The following is a 21,656-nucleotide window of genomic DNA, read 5'->3' as shown; positions in this document are numbered from 1 at the left end:
CCTGTCAGATGTCACTCATGTTACTCCATACACCTGTCGGGGTTTAGTATAGGCGCTTGCGGGTACTGACTAAGCGTCAGTACACTATCGTGTGCGATTGGAGCTAAAGAGGTAATTCCTATGATCCGTCGCTGGACGCACACGTGGAAAGGGAATCAGTATTCGAACCCAACAACGAAACTGATCCTGAACACAAATACACTGAAACCCAACTTGACGCTTTATTTAACCTGGTTGCACAATTATCACAACTTGATACAACGGTACTAAGGGGTGACGTTGTGTGTGATTTACTGTCTCAAATTCCACGATGCAGAGCTAGTGAGAAACTTATGGTGAAGGGGCTTTGCCCAGCGCTGTTGCTCCTTTTAAAGGCAACCAACCCTTTATGCACTTCCGGGTACTGTCACCTATCAAGTGTCACTCGTCGGTGCATGTTCCCGGAATCAACACTGTAGAATAAGTAAACCACCACACACCTCACTCTTGACAAATGTCATTCCTGTCACTCTTGATTGCACCACCACCACGGTACATAAATCCCCTAACGACGGACCTGTACTCGGAAAAAACACACACTCCTGTCACTCCCGTCACCCCTGTCAGATGTCACTCTTGTTACTCCATACACCTCACTCTTAACAAATGTCATTCCCGCCACTCCGGGAGTTTTCGCAATGCATAAGGAGCTCTCGCATTAACGGAACGACAACGAAATAACGTAATGTCATGCTCTCCTTGTATAACTACTGATGTGTTATTTAATTTGTAAGAACTGTGCTTTTTCACGGTTTAAAAGATGAGTTTTCTTTACTTCCGAAGACACGAAAATTGATTACTAGATTCTATTATTTATCCCCGGTAGAACGAGTGTTAGATGTGGAGAATTGTTGGAAATTCTTTTGGCGAGGAGTGGTTTCTTTTTGTCGCACCTCTTTGTTCGTCTCCTAGATTTCCTTCGGTGGCCTGGCGCCCCTCTGCACTTACTTATTTATCTTACTACTTCGCGATTTTCCCTGGGCACGATACTTTTTTGCTAAACTTAACGGTTTAATTTAAATTCGAACTTTGACGAAACGAACGAACGGAAAATGACGTATGTCGCCAATGTCGTTCTAGTGCACAAAAGGCCCGTTTTTGTCAATAATGGCGCCACCGGCACAGCGAAAGAAACCTGTAAACCTAGACGAGAAAGAAATCTGTAAAACCTTACGATTAGAAATGTACGCTTGCGTACTCCGGCTCCCAGATGGCGACGCGAGCGACAAAAATCAATAACTCCTCGGTTATTCCCCTGTTCGATTGAATTATGAAACTTATTTAAACTATTTATTTAGGATAAATACTTTTCGGTAATTCAAAAAATTAATTCGAAACACTCACAAACACTGCTTCAATTTCCATTTGAAACAGAAAAATACGACAGTTTCTTTGTGCAAACCTTATCCTGAAAATATGATAAAATATACATTTCCCGTTACCCAGAGAATTTTCTACGGTATTAATGCACCTCACTCGTAATTAGTACCCTTTATGTTCAAATTTTAGAAGCGCAAAATTCCCTTTTCTTCCTGTAGAAAACTCCCAATACTTGTATGTCCATTTTAGTTTCTTCCAAAGTTACACCCCCCCCCCCCCCCTTAATTATTGCCAGATGATAAATAATAAACTTAAATGAAGGCTTGTGCCCCTAAATCCGAGGATGAAGTACTTATCGGTATTTCCACGATCTGTTGAATACGCTCCCCTTTTTCTTCTCCTGTATCCCCTTACATGGTGGGGTAGTTATACTTTACCTTAAGATAAATTTTTATTTTTTATTATCTGCCGGTAATTCCGAGGAGTGTAACTTTGAAATGAAGGGTAGTAGTTTTCTTGCAAATTCGAGCGACTATTTCGATACTTGTAAAAAGGCTCTTGGAACCTTAAACTCTGGAACGACTTACGAACTAATTTATTTCGCTGTTAAGTAACGCACCTCAAACGGGCTTAAAAGAATTAAAACCCTGCTCGACGAAGTGCACGTCGATGAGATAATTTGACCGAAGGATTTTAAAAATATTCCCAAGGTCTTAAATACTTTTACGTTATTATTTACCTTCTTGACTTTCCTTTTAAAGGGGCGCTTTTAATTTCCCATCGGTTTAAATTTGACGTTCTACAAATATAAACTAAACTTTCTCCTTAGGAAGACGGGGAACGTCTATCACGTGGAGCCACATGTTTTCGAGAACGATACACACAGAAATCTGGACTTGCTCTGTGTTTGGCCAAAAAGAACCGTTATGTACTTGGACACGGCACGAGAATCCATCATCTTTGCCCCAAATGCGAAAAGACACTTCCATTTCAGATTCGATGGATCTCTTCCGGGCCTTCTTACCTTTTGCCTGACGTGTGGGGAAACTCGATTAGGAAAGGTGAGTATCTTTGACGTGTCCTACTTCCTTAGACGTTACAACCTCAACAACGAACATGATGCGATCGTTTGTGAAGACGGTGCTTTGCCGTGCCAGCGAAGATAAGTTTTCCTTGCATCAGAAGAAACAAAAACTTGTCACTAGACTTTGTATACTCTATCGGTACTAGAACGGCTACCGAATTGGTGGAGAATTATTAGAATTTCCTTAGCAGCTGGTGCCTAGTTATTCTTTCGGTGGCAGGTTAACCTTAACTTCTCGACTTTCCTTAGACACAATATTTTTGTGCCAAACTAAACGTTTTAATTTAAATTCGAATTTAGAAAACGAACGAACGGAAAATTGTGTGTCACCCGTCTATAATGACGGTGACAGCGCACTGCGAACCAGAGCAACGTCTCGGTTCTGTAGAGAACTAACAACAACGGTGAAAAAACCTTCTTTTCTTAACAGTTTCCGGGAATACGTTCTGGATAGTTCGATCCAAAATGATATAAAACCGTTGGTCACACCGCCAACGGTCTCTTTTCTCTTTCGGACTTTGCGCCTCCTCCACGCGTACTCCAACGGACAATAATCACTCTCTGTACACAGTTAAAATAAGTTTATTCCAAGTTAGTAATAAAACACGTAACGTTCCTGTTTCACGAATTCTGTGTGGTAATCCCATTTCTGACGCCCAACGGAAAACGCCTAGGGATTCCATACGTCGACGACGGGACATACGTCACTGTTGTCGCTCGTAATGCACAGAAAACCCGGTTCTGCAGAACTGGCGCCACGGACACGAAAGAAAGAAACCTGCAAAGTCTCGAAAAACACATCTCTAAAAACTCTAACGAATTGAAATCTATATTTGCGTACCCGACTTCACAGCTGGTGCCACTATCGACGAACGTCGATAATTTCTTTGATGATTCCGTTGAATTTTTTTAAAAATTACGAACTCCTATACTTTTTTATACTAATTTTGAAAATAATTCGGCTAACTTTTTCTAAATACCAACGCACGATTTTTTAAGGAGCGAAATAAATAATTTTTTTTTTAATTGCAAAGTCCTATACCTATGACGTTGAAAAAATTTCGGTGATTTTTTTCTAAGTCCGAACACGCGTTTCTTTTGGCGTAGGAACCGAATCGAAAAAAAAAACAATGTCCCATTGTTATGGCTTTGAAAAAACTTCAGTCAATTTTTTCTGTGTACCAACGCGCGTTTTTTTTGCGTAGGGTTACTGAATCGAAAAAAAAGCTATGTCCTATTGTTATAGCATTGAAAAAACTTCGATTCTTTCTGTGTGCGAACGCGCGTTTGTTTTGGCGTGGGAACTCGATTGAAAAAAAAAAGAAATGTTCTATACTCATATATTACATGTTATACAGGGTGGCCCATTGAAAACGAAACAGTGGCATTTGCGGGTACTTAGAAATGTATATTTGAAAAATGCTCGGACACGTAAACTTTATATTCGAGGGAGACACATTATAAACGTATACTTGCTCCTTTCACTTCAACACCCTAGCCGGGGTGAGTTAAACCCTTAAAATCTTAAATGGAAAGTATGGTCGAGTAGCACCTTGTTTGAAAGGTCTTTCGATTCTCGTTATAATGATACCCAAATTAACTAACTTTTATTCAATAGTTTTCGAGAAATTTGGAAAAATGTGATTAAATTGCCAACAAGTGGAATGCTCTGTTAGAATCGTAAATTAGGAAAATTAATAGTAATACATTAACAAAAGTTCTTTTAATTGATAAGATACTCAAACTGTTCACCATTAGCTTCCATACAATAATACAAGTTCTGTTCAAAACGAGTCCTAACATTTTGAAGCATCTGTGGAGTTATCAGACGGCATTCATTAACAATTCGTCGTCGCAATTCTTCCAGAGACTCCGGTTCTGTTGCGTAGATCTTGCTTTTCAAATGGCCCCATAACAAGAAGTCTAACGGAGTCAAGTCTGGAGACCTAGCCGGCCACTCTATAGGACCTCTTCGCCCAATCCATTGTTCTGGAAACTCTTTGTTCAAAAACTCCCTAACACGTCGTGCATAATGTGGAGGAGCTCCGTCTTGTTGGAACACTAATTGGTTGTCTTGATAGCGGTCATCATGTTCAACAATGTCAATGAGTAAGGGATAAACAGTATTCCCCAGTAATTCCACATACGTCTCCCCTGTCAGATTGCCATCAAGAAAGATTGGTCCAACCAAACGGTCCCCAAAAATACCTACCCAAACATTTAATTTTTGGGGAGTTTGAGTGTGGACAGCGTGAAAAATTCTGGAATTATTATCTGCCCAATAGCGACAATTATGACGATTGACAGTAGAGTTTAGAAAAAAGTACATTCATCCGAAAAGCAGATATTGAATAAAAAATTTCCGTTAGCAGCTATCCTTGCAGTCATACGTTCGCAAAACTCCATCCGCCGATCAAAATCATCTTCATTCAATTGATGCACTAGATGAATCTTGTATGGATGATATTTATGATGTTTCAAAATTCGTTGAATGGTTGTTCTAGCGATGTTACTAACTGTAGCTAATTTCCTCGTGCTCAAAGTTGGGTCTGCAGCTATTTGTCCTAAAATTTCAATTTCGACAGCTTCATTTCTAATTGTAAATTCACGTTCAGGATCCCGTTTTTTGTTGAGTACTGATCCGGTTAGTCGAAATTTTGCAACTAGCTCTAAAATGTACTTTCTACCAACATGTCTGTTTGGATATTGTTCATTGAACAAACCCGCAGTGCGATTAGCACTCTCGTTGTTTTTGAAATAAAGAGAAATTATTTCCACTCTTTCCTCTACAGAATACGCCATTGTAAAATTTTTCCTATTTTCAAATTTAATTCACTTAAACTCGATGCTGAAGTTTATTCGGTATCTAACATTTGAATACTTCACTGCAATAGCTGCGGTGATATTTTATCTCTCTTTTTTTTAAATGTATTCAAAGTTTAAATTCCATTCGCCTTTTTCTACTTCCTCTGCCTCCTCTACCTACCTGATAGGATGTAGTAGATTTTTTTTTATTATTCGAAAGCAATAACAATTGGTGAAATAGTACAACTAAACTTAATCTGGTCAGTTTACAATTAATAGTCACTACTGATTATTTTCCTAATTTACGATTCTAACAGAGCATTCCACTTGTTGGCAATTTAATCACATTTTTCCAAATTTCTCGAAAACTACTGAATAAAAGTTAGTTAATTTGGGTATCATTATAACGAGAATCGAAAGACCTTTCAAACAAGGTGCTACTCGACCATACTTTCCATTTAAGATTTTAAGGGTTTAACTCACCCCGGCTAGGGTGTTGAAGTGAAAGGAGCAAGTATACGTTTATAATGTGTCCCCCTCGAATATAAAGTTTACGTGTCCGAGCATTTTTCAAATATACATTTCTAAGTACCCGCAAATGCCTCTGTTTCGTTTTCAATGGGCCACCCTGTATTTACGTTACGTATCGTTACATTTAACTTATAGTAGGTATATTACAGTTTACATTACAAATTTACACGATACAAATAATGGTAGTGCACCAATTAAACGAGATAACTATTTACATAACGAATCGTAAACGAGAAGTCAAAACATCAATGTCGTCGTCGTCGTCGTCAAATAAATCCTGGCCTACTCGAGCCGTAATTTTTCCTTACGCACACAGGGTATTATTCTTGGGTAAATAAAGCGGTTAAATAGGAGTGGTGTGTATTAATATCGAGGATCGAGGTTTCTTCGTCGGGTTAGAATATCGATTCCCCCGCGGCGTGGAGGAATCGGTCATTATTCGGTACACCGGACATCGGATTACCCCGGGTTAGCTCCAATTGCACGCCGTACTACTGTACTACCGACACCCAGTGGTGGGTATACGCAAGCACCTATAGACCCGACGACGATTTCACTAGTCAATATTGTCGGGTTAGTTAGGCGCTTGCGGGTACCGATTAAGTGTAAGTACGCTATCGGGTGCGATTGGAGCTGAAGGGGTAATTCTTGTGATCCGTCGCTGTACGCACACGTCGAAAGGGATCGGCATTCGAACCCAACAACGAAACCGATCCCTAACACAAATACACCGAATCCCAACTTAACACTTTATTTACACTGACTACACAATTTATCACAGCTTGGTACAATGGTATTAAGAGGTCATATTGTGTGAAGTTTGATGTCTAGATACAAGGATGCAAAGCCGTTGAGAGACCGTTAGGAAAAGAGTGATTACACCAACCCTTTCTGCACTTCCTGTTACCTATCTACTTAGTGTCACTCGTGTGAGTGTCACTTGTCGGTGCATGTTCCCGGAATCATCAGCCGTAGAGTAAGTAAACCACTACAAACATAAACAAAGTAAACAAACGAATGGGAAATTGTGACGAGTCGATTACTGACGTACGTCACGCACTATTGTCGTTCATAATGCACAGAAAACCCGTTTCTGCAAAACTGGCGCTACGAGCACAAAAGAAAGAAACCTGCGATGGCTCGAAAGACGTCTGTAAACTGAAACGAATTGAAATCTATACTTGCGTACCCGGCTTCGCGGGTGGCGCCACTATCGACAAAAATCGATAACCCGCTACGTATTTCCTTATTCGATTGATTTACGAAAGTATTTATCTCGAACGAATACTTTTCGTAATTCAAAAAAGAAATTTCTGTCAAAGAAACGAAATTAATTCCTCCTGAAAGACGTATTCCAAACGCTCGTAAATCTTAAACCCTGCTTCGATTTCAACTCGAAGCTGCAGAATACACCGATAAACGACGATCAAAACGCTCAAAAATAACTTTCGAACGGCTCGAATTGCGATATCGTGATCTTTGGCCACGACCCAAAAGGGGGTTTAATGTACTTTCTAGAAGAACCTAAATTTCAAGTAATATTCGACTTTCCGCCGTTTCAATTAAATTTTTAAATACTTCGTTCTCGACATCAAGACTTACTTCCGAACCCCGACTATTTCCAGTTTTACTCACTCACTCACCGAACGTGTTAAACCCTGTACCTCACCAGTCTTTAGAACAAAAGAAATCCCGATTATCTCGATTATTAACACCGCGAGCGTTACCACCGGTCTTGCTCGTCACCGCGATAATACTCGACCGGATCATCTCACCTATGAAGCGATATCGGTACTACCTGCCCTTTGTCCAGGTACAGCTGATCGGGCTTAGAAACGACACGTGCGATGTTTCTAAATTTGTTAAAATGAAAAAAAGGCATTTTCCTTTTGCAAACGTATCCCCAGATATAAAATATACTTTTCTGTCGCAAAGACAATTTCTTGACAAAAAAGTTCCGACATCTACCGGGACGGTACCAATTTTAAATTTCTTACGCTATTAATACGTAGGGGTACAATTATTGACTTTCCCAATATTTAATAATTTGGGGAGTTAAGAAATGCAAATCCCTACAACTCGACTCCCTTTCCGCCCTATCCATTTCTTTTTTTTTCCTAACTTTTCCCAATACCGGTGAGTCTTTCTTGCCCAAAGGAGGGTACTTGCTAGTCCCTTTCTTTCGAGGACTTTTCCCACTCTTGGCTGCTTTATTTAAAGATGCTCTGTCCGCCTACCCTTCGTCTCATGATGAAGTTTATCGCTACCTTGCCAAACTTAAGGACTGATAAAATATTTGCTCTAAGTTGTTAAACAATTTATAACTTCGAGGGTTGAATAATTCAGATAATCTAATGATGAAATTACCTTTTAAAAAATAGGGAACTTGTCGCGATTCTATGGTGAACGGTTTCCTTCGGCAAATAATCCCCAATTTACGATTTCTATTAGAAGGTAATTTCTTTGCAGATTCGGGCAAACTATTTCGACATTCGTAAGATGGCTCTTGGAACGATAAACACCGAGACGACTTACGAAGTAATTTGTTTTGCTTAAGTTAAGTAATGCACCACAAATGGGCTTAAAAAAATCAAAACCCTGCTTGACGAAGTGCATGTCAATGAGATAATTTGATCAAAGGAATTTAAAAATATTCCCAAGGTCTTAAATACAAAAATATTGAGGCCCAACTTCCGTCGACATACCTCGGATAAGGGCCGTTATTATTTACCTTCTTGACTTTCCTTTTAAAGGGGCAATTTTAATTTCCAATTGGTACTTTGCTGTCTTACAAATTTAAACTAATCTTTCTCCTTAGGAAGACGGGGAACTTCTATTACGTGGAGCCACGTGTTTTCGAGAATAATACACGCAGAAATCTGGACTTGCTCTGTATTTGGCTAAAAAGACCCGTGATGTACTTGGACATGGCATGAGGATCCATCATCTTTGGCATAAATGTGAAAACACACTTCCATGTCTGACTGAATTGACCTCTTCCGGGCTTTCCTTTGCCCTTTTGGTTTATGTGCGGAGAAACTGGATTAGAAATGGTGGGTATCTTTGACGTTTCCTACTTCCTTAGATATTAGAACCTCAACAATGAATTTGATGTGATCGTTTATAAAAACGGTGCTTTGCCATGGTAGCAAAAATAAGTTCTCCTTGCATCAGAAGAAACAAAACCTTATCCTGTAAAAACGAGTGCTTCTCTTGATGGGGACTCCACCCTGGTGGAGTCGAGCCATCCTTAAGCTCTATTACCTTACAATTTTACAATGCTCCATGGGTCATCACAATGCAAATTCATCTCCAGTAGCATGGTGTCCCGATCAGGTGGGAGTACATGAAAACAAGTGTAATTCTCGATTACTGTACTGCAGGGAAATTAGGACTATGGTGTACTCACCGGGGGTTGTATGGCCCCCTACTCTACCTCGTGACTACGTCACTCGCTAACAGTAGATGTCCTCATCTTGTTACTTCACATTAGTTACACGCATTAATTAATATCAGTATCTTCGACAACTAGCTAGTGCCCCCCTAAAACGAGTATAGGCTCCCCCGAACTCACACCTGTGGCCAATAGGCAGAATCCCAACAGAAAGGTGAGGGATTGACTTTATTGGTCAATCCCGACCGATCCGTGTCATTCGGGCCGCAGGTAACACCTCCAAGTTACAAAACACGACACCCAAAGGAACGGCGCCCGCACCCTGATTATCAGGCAAGTGCAGAGGATTTCAATTACTATCAACATGGCCATTAACACAACTATACACCACATGTGTATTATTGTCAGTAGACAACGAGCTTAGGCGAATGACATACCTGCTCCTTGTCCTGATGGTCTACGTGGGGTTTTCAGATCGGCTGTCTAGGAGTGGCTAGGGCGATCAAAACACACGACACAGGATCGTTCACTTATTTTATAACGAAAATAAATATATTGAAATAATAAAGATAACTGACTAAGTCAATCAGAATAGTAAGCGTTCAGCAGCGACGTGTATAGCACGAAGGTCGGATCAAGAGTCTGAGGAAGAAGAGAGCTTCCACAGGGCTGTTGCTCCTTTTAAAGGCAACCAACCCTTTCTACACTTCCGGGTACTGTCACCTATCCAGTGTCGCTCGAGTGAGTGTCACTCGTCGGTGCATGTTCCCGGAATCCATAGCTGTAGAGTAAGTAATCCATTACAGTGCTGCTGTCTCCGCCACAATACTCCCCTCCCAGATACGGAGTACCGCCTTACATAACCCCAAAATAGAAAATGTCACTTATAACTAGGATGCCTAAAGCTATTACAAATTTTTACATTTGGAAGTTCAACAGGCATAAATAGCGAAAATCTAGCACAAGTTGAATCGTACCCGCTTCTAACTTGGGTTGTGAATAGGGTCCGATTGGGCATAAGAATGATCATGGGAGGTAGGGTCTTGACTTAGGATAAATGCTGGTTTGAGTCGGTCTTTGGAGATATTGACTTCCTGATGGTTGATTAAAATCGAGAAATATTTGTCAGCTCGTCTAACAACAGGGAAGGGACCTTCGTATGGGGGTTGTAGTGGCTTCCTGACTGCGTCGTTACGAACGAAAACATGCGTGCAGTTGTTGATTTCTGGAGCCACAAAGATCTTCCTTTTGCTATGGTGTTTGCTGGGCACTGGTTGTAAAAGTTGCATCCTCTGCTTCAATTGGGAAACGAATGAAGTGGGATCTGTGGAGGACGGAGCGGACTCAAAAAATTCTCCTGGAAGACGCAGGGAGGTGCCATACAGCATCTCTGCTGGGGAGACACCAATTTCGTCTCTCAAGGTGGCGTGTAAACCCATCAGGATGGTAGGCAGGACTTCAGTCCAGCGTTCAGTTGCATAGGCCATTATTGCTGCCTTGAGAGTACGGTGCCACCTTTCCACCTTACCATTGGTCATAGGATGGTATGGGGTGGAACGGGCTCGTGAGCAACCTAGAAGTATGGACAATGCTGCAAAGAGAGAACTTTCGAATTGACGACCTTGGTCGGTGATGATCTTGCGGGGTGTACCAAATCTACAGATCCAATTGTTGTAGAATGTGCTGGCAACCGTGTCGGTCGACATATCTTTCATGGGGAATGCCTCGGCCCAGCATGAAAATCGATCGATACAAGTGAGACAATATACGAAACCATTAGAAGGGGGTAGTGGACCAATTATGTCAATGTTAATGTCTTGGAACCTAGCATCGGGAATTTGGAATTGTTTCAATGGGGTGACAGTGTGTTTGTGGATTTTAGCCTTCTGACAATTGGTGCAGGCTTTAGATCAGTCACGGATGTCTTTGTTCATGGCAGGCCAAACGAAACGTGAGGTGATGAGCTTAGTAGTTCCTCTAATGCTTGGATGTGAGAGATTGTGAAACTTGCTGAAAATCGTTCTTCTGAGATTTGTTGTGATAAAAGGCCTGATCTTAGAACCACTAACGTCGCAGTAGATCAAAGAATCAGAACCTGGTATGTTACATTGTTTGAGCTGCAGTGAAGTTGCTTTCTGATTTTTGAGGATCTCTTGTAACTCAGTATCGGTGGACTGGTATTGACTTAGAGCTTCGTAATCTATCGCTTGAGGTGTGGATATTGAAGTAATCCTGGAGAGCGTGTCAGCAACAATATTGCTTTTGCCACTGATGTGTCTAATGTCAGTGGAGAATTGCGAGATGAAATCAAGGTGTCTGACTTGCCTTGGAGAAGCTTTATCCGACTTTTGGAAAAAAGCAAAAGTAAGAGGCTTATGATCAGTGAAAATTGCAAAGAATCTGCCTTCTAGGAGATATCGGAAATACTTGACTGCCGAATAGATGGCGAGTAATTCCCGATCGTATGTACTGTAGTTCCTTTGGGTATCTGAGAACTTGCGAGAGAAAAAACTTAGAGGTTTCCAAATGTTTTCTTCAAATTGCTCGATGACCGCTCCCATTGCGTAATCTGATGTATCGACAGTGAGGGAAATTGGGGCTGTGGAGCTAGGATGTACCAAGGCGGTAGCGTTGGCTAAATCCAGCTTGCATTGGTTGAATGCGGCTAATGCCTCCTCCGACCAGACCAATGGAGTTTTGTCATTCCTCTTGCAGTTGTTATGCATTTGGTGCAGAATGCCTTGATGGTGAGCTGCTTTAGGGATGCATTTCCTATAGAAGTTGAGCATGCCAAGAAATCGTCTGAGTTGTGAAACCGTTTGGGGGACAGGAAAGTCGGAGATGACAGCTACTTTTTCGGGAAGAGGTATGGAACCTTCCGAAGAAACTAAGTAACCAAGGAATTTGACTTGTTTCTCACCGAATACGCACTTGTCAAGGTTGATAGTTAACCCAAATTGTTGCAAACGGGAGAAGACTGATTTGAGATGTTCCTGGTGTTGTGCCTCGTCCTTAGAAGCGATAAGAATATCATCGATGTACGGAAAACAGAAGTCTAGTTCTCCGAGTACTTCGTGAATGAATCTTTGAAAGGACTGGGCTGCGTTTCTCAGACCAAATTGCATCCTGGTGAACTCAAATAAACCGAATGGGGTTATAATTGCTGTTTTGGGGATTGACTCTTCTGCGACTGGGATTTGGTGATAGGCTCGTACCAGATCTAAGGTACTAAAGACCGTTTTCCCTTCTAGGAAATGCGAAAAATCATGGAGATTGGGGATGGGGTACTTGTCAGGCACTGTGGCTGCGTTTAATCGGCGGTAGTCGCCCACCGGTCTCCACTCACCCGGGGCTTTCTTGGTAACCATATGTAAGGGGCTGGCCCAAGGGCTTTTGGAGGGTCGGCAAATACCCATATCGCAGAGGTATTGGAACTCCTGTTTGGCTATCTGGAGTTTGTCAGGGGCTAGGCGTCTGGCTTTGCTAGAAATGGGAGGGCCGTTGGTGAGGATAGTGTGAGCGGCGCTATGTTTAACGTCGCTTGGGACTGGAGAGAATGTGGTGAGCTTTGGGAATTGTTTCAGGATGTCGGAGTACTTGCAGGAGGAAGGAATAGTGTGAACCGAATAGGTGCTGAGGTATTCAGCTTTGCCTTTGTAATATACACTAGTTTTTTCGTCTATTACCCTGTTGTGCCTCAAATCGAGCAAGATGCCAAAATGGTGAAGGAAGTCGGCCTCTACAATGGCATGGTCGATGCGAGCGATTATGAATTCCCACGTAAATGATCTACGTAACCCTAAACTAATCGTTAACCGTTTGGTACCGTAGGTGGGTATTCGGGTATTGTTCGCTGCATATAAAGCATGTTGGGATTGGCCTTGTCGATCCCTGATTGATTTGGGCAACAAAGATACGTCCGCCCCAGAGTCGATTAGAAAAACTAATCCTGTTACAGGATCCCTAATCATTAACCTACGACTGACTAGACTTACGTTACTTGAAAGTGTTAGTGATTGATCTGGGTGACGATTTGGTTGCCCCACGTCGCTGGTCACCTCAGGTGACGCGGGTTCTAGTTTTCCCCCTTGTAGGTGCACGGTTGTACACACTTCTTAGCTTTTGCTTTGAAGGTTGAGTGATACCAACAGTGTCCTGTTTCACTTGGCCCTCGATTGGGTGTCTTGGACCTGCTCCTGGGTCTCCTCCGTACTTTTAATTCCTCTATTTGCCTAGAGAGATGTTGTATAGCCTCCACAATAGCGTTCGTGCTTGAGTCCTGGCTGGTCCGTTTAGCCTCAAGAACGTGGGGCTGCTCAATTTCGGCTATCCTGTCAGCCAAGTTTGCCAATTCATCTAGGGGTATGTTGCTGGTGGCCAAGATAGCCTGAACAGACTGTGGTAATTTCTGTAACCACAGGGTTCTCAGCCAGTCAGATGGTTCTGACACAGAACCTAGTCTCATCATTTCATTGAGCAGATGAGAGGGTTTTTTATCGCCCAATTCTGCTTGTGAGAGTAATCTCTTGAGCTTCTTCTCCTTCGAATCAGTATATAACGTAATCAACTTTTGCTTGATAGTCTCATACTTGTCACTGGTAGGTGGGCTTCTCATAAAACTCATCACCTGAGTCACAACTTCGTGGTCGAGGGCTGCGATTACGTTATGATACTTCGTCGTGTCGCTGGTAATATGAGCCAGGGCGAATTGGGTTTCTAACTGCCAGAACCATGCCTCGGGTTCCGCCTTCCAAAATGGCGGGGCTCGTAGAGTCACCCTGTCCACATGTGCGGAAGAGGCTGCGGCATCGGACATAGCGGTAGTGCCGGTACCCTTGTCCATCGACATGTTTTGCCAAGGCTGATTTCCGGGGTTCTGGGTCTGCGTGGGGCGCCTATCACGTCGGGGTCACCAATGTCCTGATTGTCTACGTGGGGTTTTCAGATCGGCTGTCTAGGAGTGGCTAGGGCGATCAAAACACACGACACAGGATCGTTCACTTATTTTATAACGAAAATAAATATATTGAAATAATAAAGATAACTGACTAAATCAATCAGAATAGTAAGCGTTCAGCAGCGACGTGTATAGCACGAAGGTCGGATCAAGAGTCTGAGGAAGAAGAGAGCTTCCACAGGGCTGTTGCTCCTTTTAAAGGCAACCAACCCTTTCTACACTTCCGGGTACTGTCACCTATCCAGTGTCGCTCGAGTGAGTGTCACTCGTCGGTGCATGTTCCCGGAATCCATAGCTGTAGAGTAAGTAATCCATTACAGTGCTGCTGTCTCCGCCACATCCTGATTGCCACTGTTTTCACTCACACTGGTACTTACCAGTAAACACTAATAACCCTGCAATAATTCGGTGTATTACACGGTTATCACCAACAATACAATACCCATCTTTTATGTACTGCCACCCTCTCGAGGGCGACCTACTTCGGCCCATGCCGAGAACCACTGACCCATTATCACGCCTCGGGCTGTTTTATTCTTGGGTTCCATCTCAAGGACCATTAGGGAACTTTAGCACTTGTTTTTGGGTCCAATTAGGTAAAATGATTCCGGGGGTTGAATGATATAATTCAATGACGGATCGATCATTGTAGTCGATTAGTGTGTTCATTAGTCATCTAGCGGTACGAAAACGCCCAAAAGAAAGGATTAGGATTTCATTACTTTACAGTCCCTAGTTTTTGTATACCCTATCAGTACTAGAACGAGTACTGCATGTGGAGAATTATTGGAATTTCCTTTCGCAGTGGGTTCAAGATTTTACTATTTCGTGCTATTTGTGAGGCTGAGCTTGCAAAAGAAATTCTTATTTTTCGTTTTAAACGTGTAGGTGGTAAAGTGCCTTTCGGGACTCGTGGAGCGAATTGGGGTGGGGAAACTAAAACGTGCTTTCGTGCGTTTTAGGTTATTTTAGGTCGTTTAAATGACTCGAACGCTCTTAAAATCCAATAAATCTTTCGCTCTTTACTAAAAATTAGGATATTACACAAAAAAATAACCCGACCTAAGATGAACTAATCTAAAATGCGTCAAAAGCACGTTTCAGTTACTCCACACCCAGCACTCCGATTCACTCTACAGGTCCCGAAAGATACTTTACCACCTATTGGAAATAACACAAAATAGTCAAATTTTGAATTTCTTTTTTTCCAAAAAAAGGATGCTTTTCCACAATTTTTTCTTTTCTCTTGCACTCACTTTACTCTTAGGTGTTTGTTTAAAAAAAAAGAGGTGTAAATTCTGTGGTACCCGAATCGAACGAGACCCTGGTAAGTTCTTTAGTTGTTAATGAAAAATAATATATTTTCAGGCAGAGCAGAGATATCACGACATATTAAACCAACTCACCGAGGACCAAAGAACAGTAATCAAACTCCAAAATAAAATGGCCATAATGGAGAAAGAAAAAAAATCCAATTCATAAAAATGGAGAAAGAAAAAGAAAAAGAAATCCAAATAATAAAAATGTAGAATGAAAAAGATATCCAAATAATAATAAAAATGGAGAATGAAATTGAAATTTTAAAATTGAAGAATGAGCAAATGAAGAAAACTATAGAAAGTTAATATGATTTTTGATTGTTGGGAATTAATTTAAAATAAATCGTCATTGTTATCTTCTAGGAAATGACAAACTGGGAGAAGCTTGTTAAAACGGACTTAGTAGACGTGAGGAGTTTTCTCGACTACTTCGACAGAAACTGTATTATGAACGGAGCCGTGGAACGAAATAAGCGCTTTTTCCCGTACATAAAAGATCAAGGCAAAGCCCTTCGATCATGGGGCTTAAATAAAAATAGTTTTCAAAAAATGTTTCCCCTATTGTGTCAAAAAGTGTGCCAATCGGCGCATCTCGCTTTTCTCGCGGGAGACGTCTTAGTGTTAACCAATGTCGTCGCTCTTGAACCAGTCGAGTTTAAGGTAATCGGTTTCCTGTGGGAGATTTAATTTCCTTATTCGATTGAATTATGAAACGTATTCATCTTAAATAAGTACCTTTCGTAATTCCGAAAAAAGAAATTTCTGTCAAAAAAACAAAATTAATTCCCGAAAGACGTATTCGAAACGCTCACAAATCTTAAACTCTGCTTCGATTTCAACTCGAAGCGGCAAAATACACGGTTAAAATCTGAAACGCTCGAGAATAACTTTCGAACGGCTCGGATTGCGACATCGTGATCTTTGGCCACGACCCATAAGGGCCCAAGGTACTTTCTAGAAGAACCTAAATTACGAGTAATCTCGACTTTTCACCGTTTCAATTAAATTTTTAAAATTTCAATTACTTTTCGATTTACAAAAGTATACTTTGTGTCGGATATTCCTTCTTTATTCTATGATTTGCTTCGGCCATTTCAAAATTAACAAATTTAGTACCGTACTTGTGGCTCCCTTTGCCATTTCACTACCCAAATTAATTATCTACTGACGACAAACAAAAAGCGATCCACTAGCAAATTATTCTTCTCCTTCTCTTCCTCCTCCGTTCTAGAGCTAACCCTTCCACGTCCACCCGTTCTTCTCGTTCGTGGCAAATGACGAATACGTTGTATTCCTATTTAAATCTCTTCCCTTCTTGTGTTTTTACACCGTATAATCCTCGAATCTTTCCCTCTTCTTACTACTTCCCACGATGTCGCTTCCCCGTCGTTCGATTCCTTTAATCTCCTTCGTGCACTCCGCTCGTCCCTTTCGGGATGACTTTCTTCCACTTCCTAAAAAGGACATTTTCGGAAAAGGTTCCTTTCGTATACTTCCCGTAAAATCCTAAATCTCTATAAGGAAACGGCTGCTCGGTGGCTTTACGATTCTATTTTCTGGGGTACAACAACCTCCTACGTCGAATACGAATCCTTCGAAAAATTTAAATTCCTGCCTACTTAGAAACGTTCTTGGTGGCTCTTGTTCTAGCCTAAAACGATAACGTTTTAGATTCGTTTTGCTTTGAAACTATCAAATGTTTCTCTTGTCGATACAACGATTCGTTTCCTTGCGGCACGGGGACCGACTTAACGAAATAAAATAACTCAAACCTCTATTTGTTGCGAGCTTGTACGAATTTTAAAGTTCTTTCGATTCGATTCGAATTCAATCGAAACAAAATACCGTACCGAGTTAAAAATTCCAAACGAAACGACTCTATTATCAGTAAATTTTCTTTCTGCCTGACGGAGGAAATACCTGTGACGATTTCTAATCGAGTTCCAAGACGTTCCGCTCACGAGTTAACAAAATCCTATTTCCTAATGTAACGAAGACCTCTACCTCTTGTCTAGTCAAGGACGCCCTTGGGGCACAATTATTAAACAAAAAACCACTATACTGACCCGAGTTCCAAATACAATTACCCTAATCGGTGAAAAAATTAGGAACGTGTGTCTGTCTCTCTGTTCAGTGACAAAAATTTAACTAATGGAGCTCCGTACCGTGCCGCTCCCCGAGAGAGACGAGAAATTTACTTCGTCTTAAAATCGCCTCGATTTCTTAACGATAATTGTTTCCTTCTTCCTTCTTCTGAGAAATTTAGTAAAAGACTCGTTTCCTTTTTTTTAAATTTATTGTACGTTCGTTTATTTACCTCGAGGAGAACCAACCAATCAACATAAAGCTCTCCACCTCTACGACCACACTTAGGTTAGTTCGGGTTAATTGCCGTGTATTACCTACCTTTCTGTTAGTATGTTATTTTTCTGTTCGACTCGAACACCCCCCGAAGAAGGAAGAAGTGTCTCTTCTGGGAAAGTTAAGTTAAGTGCGGATCCGTGAACGTGAGAAACCATAGTAATTCCACTTTCCTCGAAAAGTTCGGTCAAAGCTACTTGTCTGGGCCCCGACCCCTCGACTCTTTGAAGCTCCTGGTCTGGGAACTTTAGGCCTGAGCCATCGGCGGTGTCATCTTCTTTGTAGCTTTACCCACACCTTTTACCAAATACTTTTTACCTAGTTTTCACTTCACACCACGTATCGAAGCCGGACAAACCTTTCTTTGAGTTTGTACCCTAAAAACCCCATCGGTCCTCCTCTTCTGCTTTCTTTGCGCGACGACTTCTTCCTCGCTATGCTGATAACTGGAGCAAAAACCTCGTTTTGGACCAACACCACCCCTGTGTTTCGATCTTCCCGTGTCCGGTTCCTTTAACAAATTGTAAAATTTATTATATACATGAGTTGACACCAATACCAAATTTAAGGAGGTGAAAATAGAGCTGATCACACGATCGACCGATAATATTTCCATATGCAACAGTTTTCCACTTGACTACCCTTGACAGAAATGTTATGAGTTAAATTTATTCAAAAAATCAGAAACATTTTTAAACATATTTATGTGATAGTGAGGTAGTGACGGTGACATCTTTGCATGCTCTATAATTCGAGTTTTTTCGAAGTTACGTTCCAAAATTCAAAATAAAAATTTATTTTCTACGTCCTTTCGCTTTTTACGTTAATCAGTTGCTTCGAAGGTTCTAAGTACACTTGTAGGTCTCTTTCTACCCGTAGACTAGTTCCGTTACTGCCTTTTCAACAAGTTCTGGAGTTCATTTAGTCGGTCTAACACCTCCTAATTTTCTTCGAACGCTCGATCTAACAGCTAACTCTCTTAAATAAAAGAGCACAGAATTGTTAATTTAAAAATTGAATTGCTTCTGTCAACTTTGTTACTGTATCGGGTTAGTTAGGTGTTTGCGGGTACTGATTAGGGATCAGTACACTACCGCGTGCGATCGGAGGTAAAGGGATAATTCTTATTATCCGTCGCTGTACGCACACGTTGAAAGGGATCAGTATTCGAACCCAACAACGAAACTGATCCTGAACACAAATACATTGAATCCCAACTTAACACTTTATTTACATTGACTGCATAATTTATCACAGCTTGGTACAATGGTATTAAGAGGTTATATTGTGTGGAGTTTACCGTCTAGATATAAGGATGCACAGCCGTTAAGAGACTGTTAGGAAAAAGAGTGATTACACAGGGCTGTTGCTCCTTTTAAAGGCAACCAACCCTTTCTGCACTTCCGGGTACTGTCACCTATCAAATGTCGCTCGTGTGAGTGTCACTTGTCGGTGCATGTTCCCGAAATCAATAGCTGTAGAGTAAGTAAACCACCACAACTGTTTATCACGCAACCTCAAATACATCTACAAATTTCCATAACCTCGAAGTTTATTGATAATTTTGTTTACAGCTAAAGTTTAAATTAAAATTGTTTCTCAATTAAATATAACACCTCTATTCATCAACATAATAATCTTGAAGTCTCCATTTAACCAAGTTTGATCATTTCCCCTCTGTCAAACATATTGATTTTCTTGTCCCTCTTGAGAGCCCAAAGGTTCTATAGTTATAGCTAAAGTATTAAACGTGTGAGCATTCCCTTCATGTTTCGACACCGTACCCGGTGACAAGGACAAGGGCCCCTTTTCTTAGGATTAGATATTAATGATAGTGTTTTGTTTTGTGTAATTTGTAATTGTAGCCATGTCGAGCTTATCTAATTTATGAACTGAGGCTACACCTTCATTTTGGAATGTTAAAATTTGTGAGCTGTCAGGGACACAGAGAACATACGATGTCGGGCACTTTTGAGGTTTTAGGTAAAAAAAGGAGATTTTGAAGAAGGAAAGAAGGGCACTTGCTCTGGTGGTGTCGCATAAACCACAAGCACTCTCTTACTCCATAAACATAGTTTTATAGAGATTAAATATTTAAAAATAAAGGGAGTTATTTTTTCACTTTTTTCTAACATATGTAAAGGACAATGAGCACTGAATTGGAGATCTGCAAAAGGCAGGAAAACACTAAGGAGACGTCGAAGCTTCATCCTGAAGAAACTGCACAAGACAAGTTGAAGGGAAAACGTGTCCCCTAGTAAATTTCAATTACTCATCACATAAGCATTACCTCCTATTACCTTTTTGTTAACATGTTCCTAAAAAGTAAATATGGCCCCTTACCAAAGTTTAATGGGCAAAGAATATTTAGTAGAATCATCATAATCATTGGGGTCTTAATTTATGTAAGGTACTTCTTAAAAGGTGGGAAAGATACAATTTTAGGTATATTTTCATTATTTATTATTATTACAGAATAAACTAAAAAATGTTTCAGCAACATTTGATTACACACATGATGGGTGAGGGCATCACATTGAGTGCGACAAATCCTACATGGATGAAGTAAAACAGTACACTGGCTGCATTCCAAGGAAATGTGGTTGCTTTGTCAGTAATCAAATAATCACAGAATATAAGACAGATATTTTAGAGTGGTTGGCAAAAAAAGTATAATATTAAAATATCAGCAGCTCCATATGGATTATCTTCAATTCAATTTTGCTTTAAGTTGTCGTAAAATGGCGACAGTTTACTTAGATGCCATCTTGATATTTAGAATATGACACCGTCTTGAAAACATTTGCAAATCAAAATGTTACATTTACAAATTAACAGGTATGTTTTTGGGTGGTTCCAAAGGCAGGGCAACAATTATGGACCTGCATTCTGGGACATTATCTCATGGGGAAAACTTCATTAATTTCTACAAAAGCGTGAAAATGAACTTTATCGCCCCCACTGATTTGAAAATTTACAAATCTGTCCGGTAAAGAACTTCTAATTGAAGCTACCCCCATGTTTCATACTTGGACATTTTTGGGAAAAAATCCAAAGAGCCATTGCAGAATCGTTTGGACTCGATGCGACTAAACTTTTCCGAACATGTACGATGTTTTTCCCGAGTCTCACAGCAAAAGCTGGTATGATTTCACGTTGAATGTTGGCACGTTCATGGAGGTACTGGTTAATTAGAAAGACTATATAATAAAAGCATGTGAAATGTCGGTTTTTCTCAGCACGCATATGAATCTTTTCGCTACATATCGCTGCTTTACCTCAACGACTACAGTAAGGATGTCCCGAGGTGAATATTTACTTGGACAGTCCTCAGGCAAATGTAACTGTGGAGCTGCGGAAAGGACGAATGTCAATATTCACTTCCGGTGCGGAAAATTCTCATATTGTTGAAAAGGTACTTAACAACGTATATTTTCTTATAAAATTTGTTTTTCTTGGAAAAGAGTTACTGAAGGGTAGAGGTTCGCCACATCACCATATCGTTTGCCTGTGATCAGAATAAAAGGATCAGTGATTCTAGTTTAATTCAAAAAGGCTTATAAATCTGTGAGAAAGAAATGTGTGACAGAGAGCCCTTAAAGAAGCCATATTCTACACGATAATTGCTACTCCTGAGATATATCCCTTTTTGACCCGGTCTTAAGCTCGACATCCTTTTGTTTTCAACTCTCCGTTTAAATTTCATTCACCAAACTGTCAAGGATTGGATATGGGTTTTCCCATTGATCAGCTTTATGCTTTGTACGCCCAAATTACTTCTCCTTTTGTTTACTTATGAGACTCCATATTTCAACTCATCTAATAGAAAAAAAATTAAAAAAATTA

General features: G+C 40.7%; 1 pseudogene; it reads left to right on the top strand.

The window, feature by feature from the left end:
* The first annotated feature begins 19,738 nt into the window (after positions 1 to 19,738).
* LOC136419016 (2-oxoglutarate and iron-dependent oxygenase domain-containing protein 3-like) lies at positions 19,739 to 21,373 on the top strand (annotated as a pseudogene).
* The last annotated feature ends 283 nt before the right edge of the window (positions 21,374 to 21,656 follow it).

The sequence above is a fragment of the Euwallacea similis genome, unplaced genomic scaffold (genome assembly GCF_039881205.1).
Source record: "Euwallacea similis isolate ESF13 unplaced genomic scaffold, ESF131.1 scaffold_57, whole genome shotgun sequence".
NCBI classification, from domain to species: Eukaryota; Metazoa; Arthropoda; class Insecta; order Coleoptera; family Curculionidae; genus Euwallacea; species Euwallacea similis.
The sequence above is the reverse complement of the archived record's forward strand: the minus strand, read 5'-3'. Positions and strand labels throughout refer to the sequence as shown.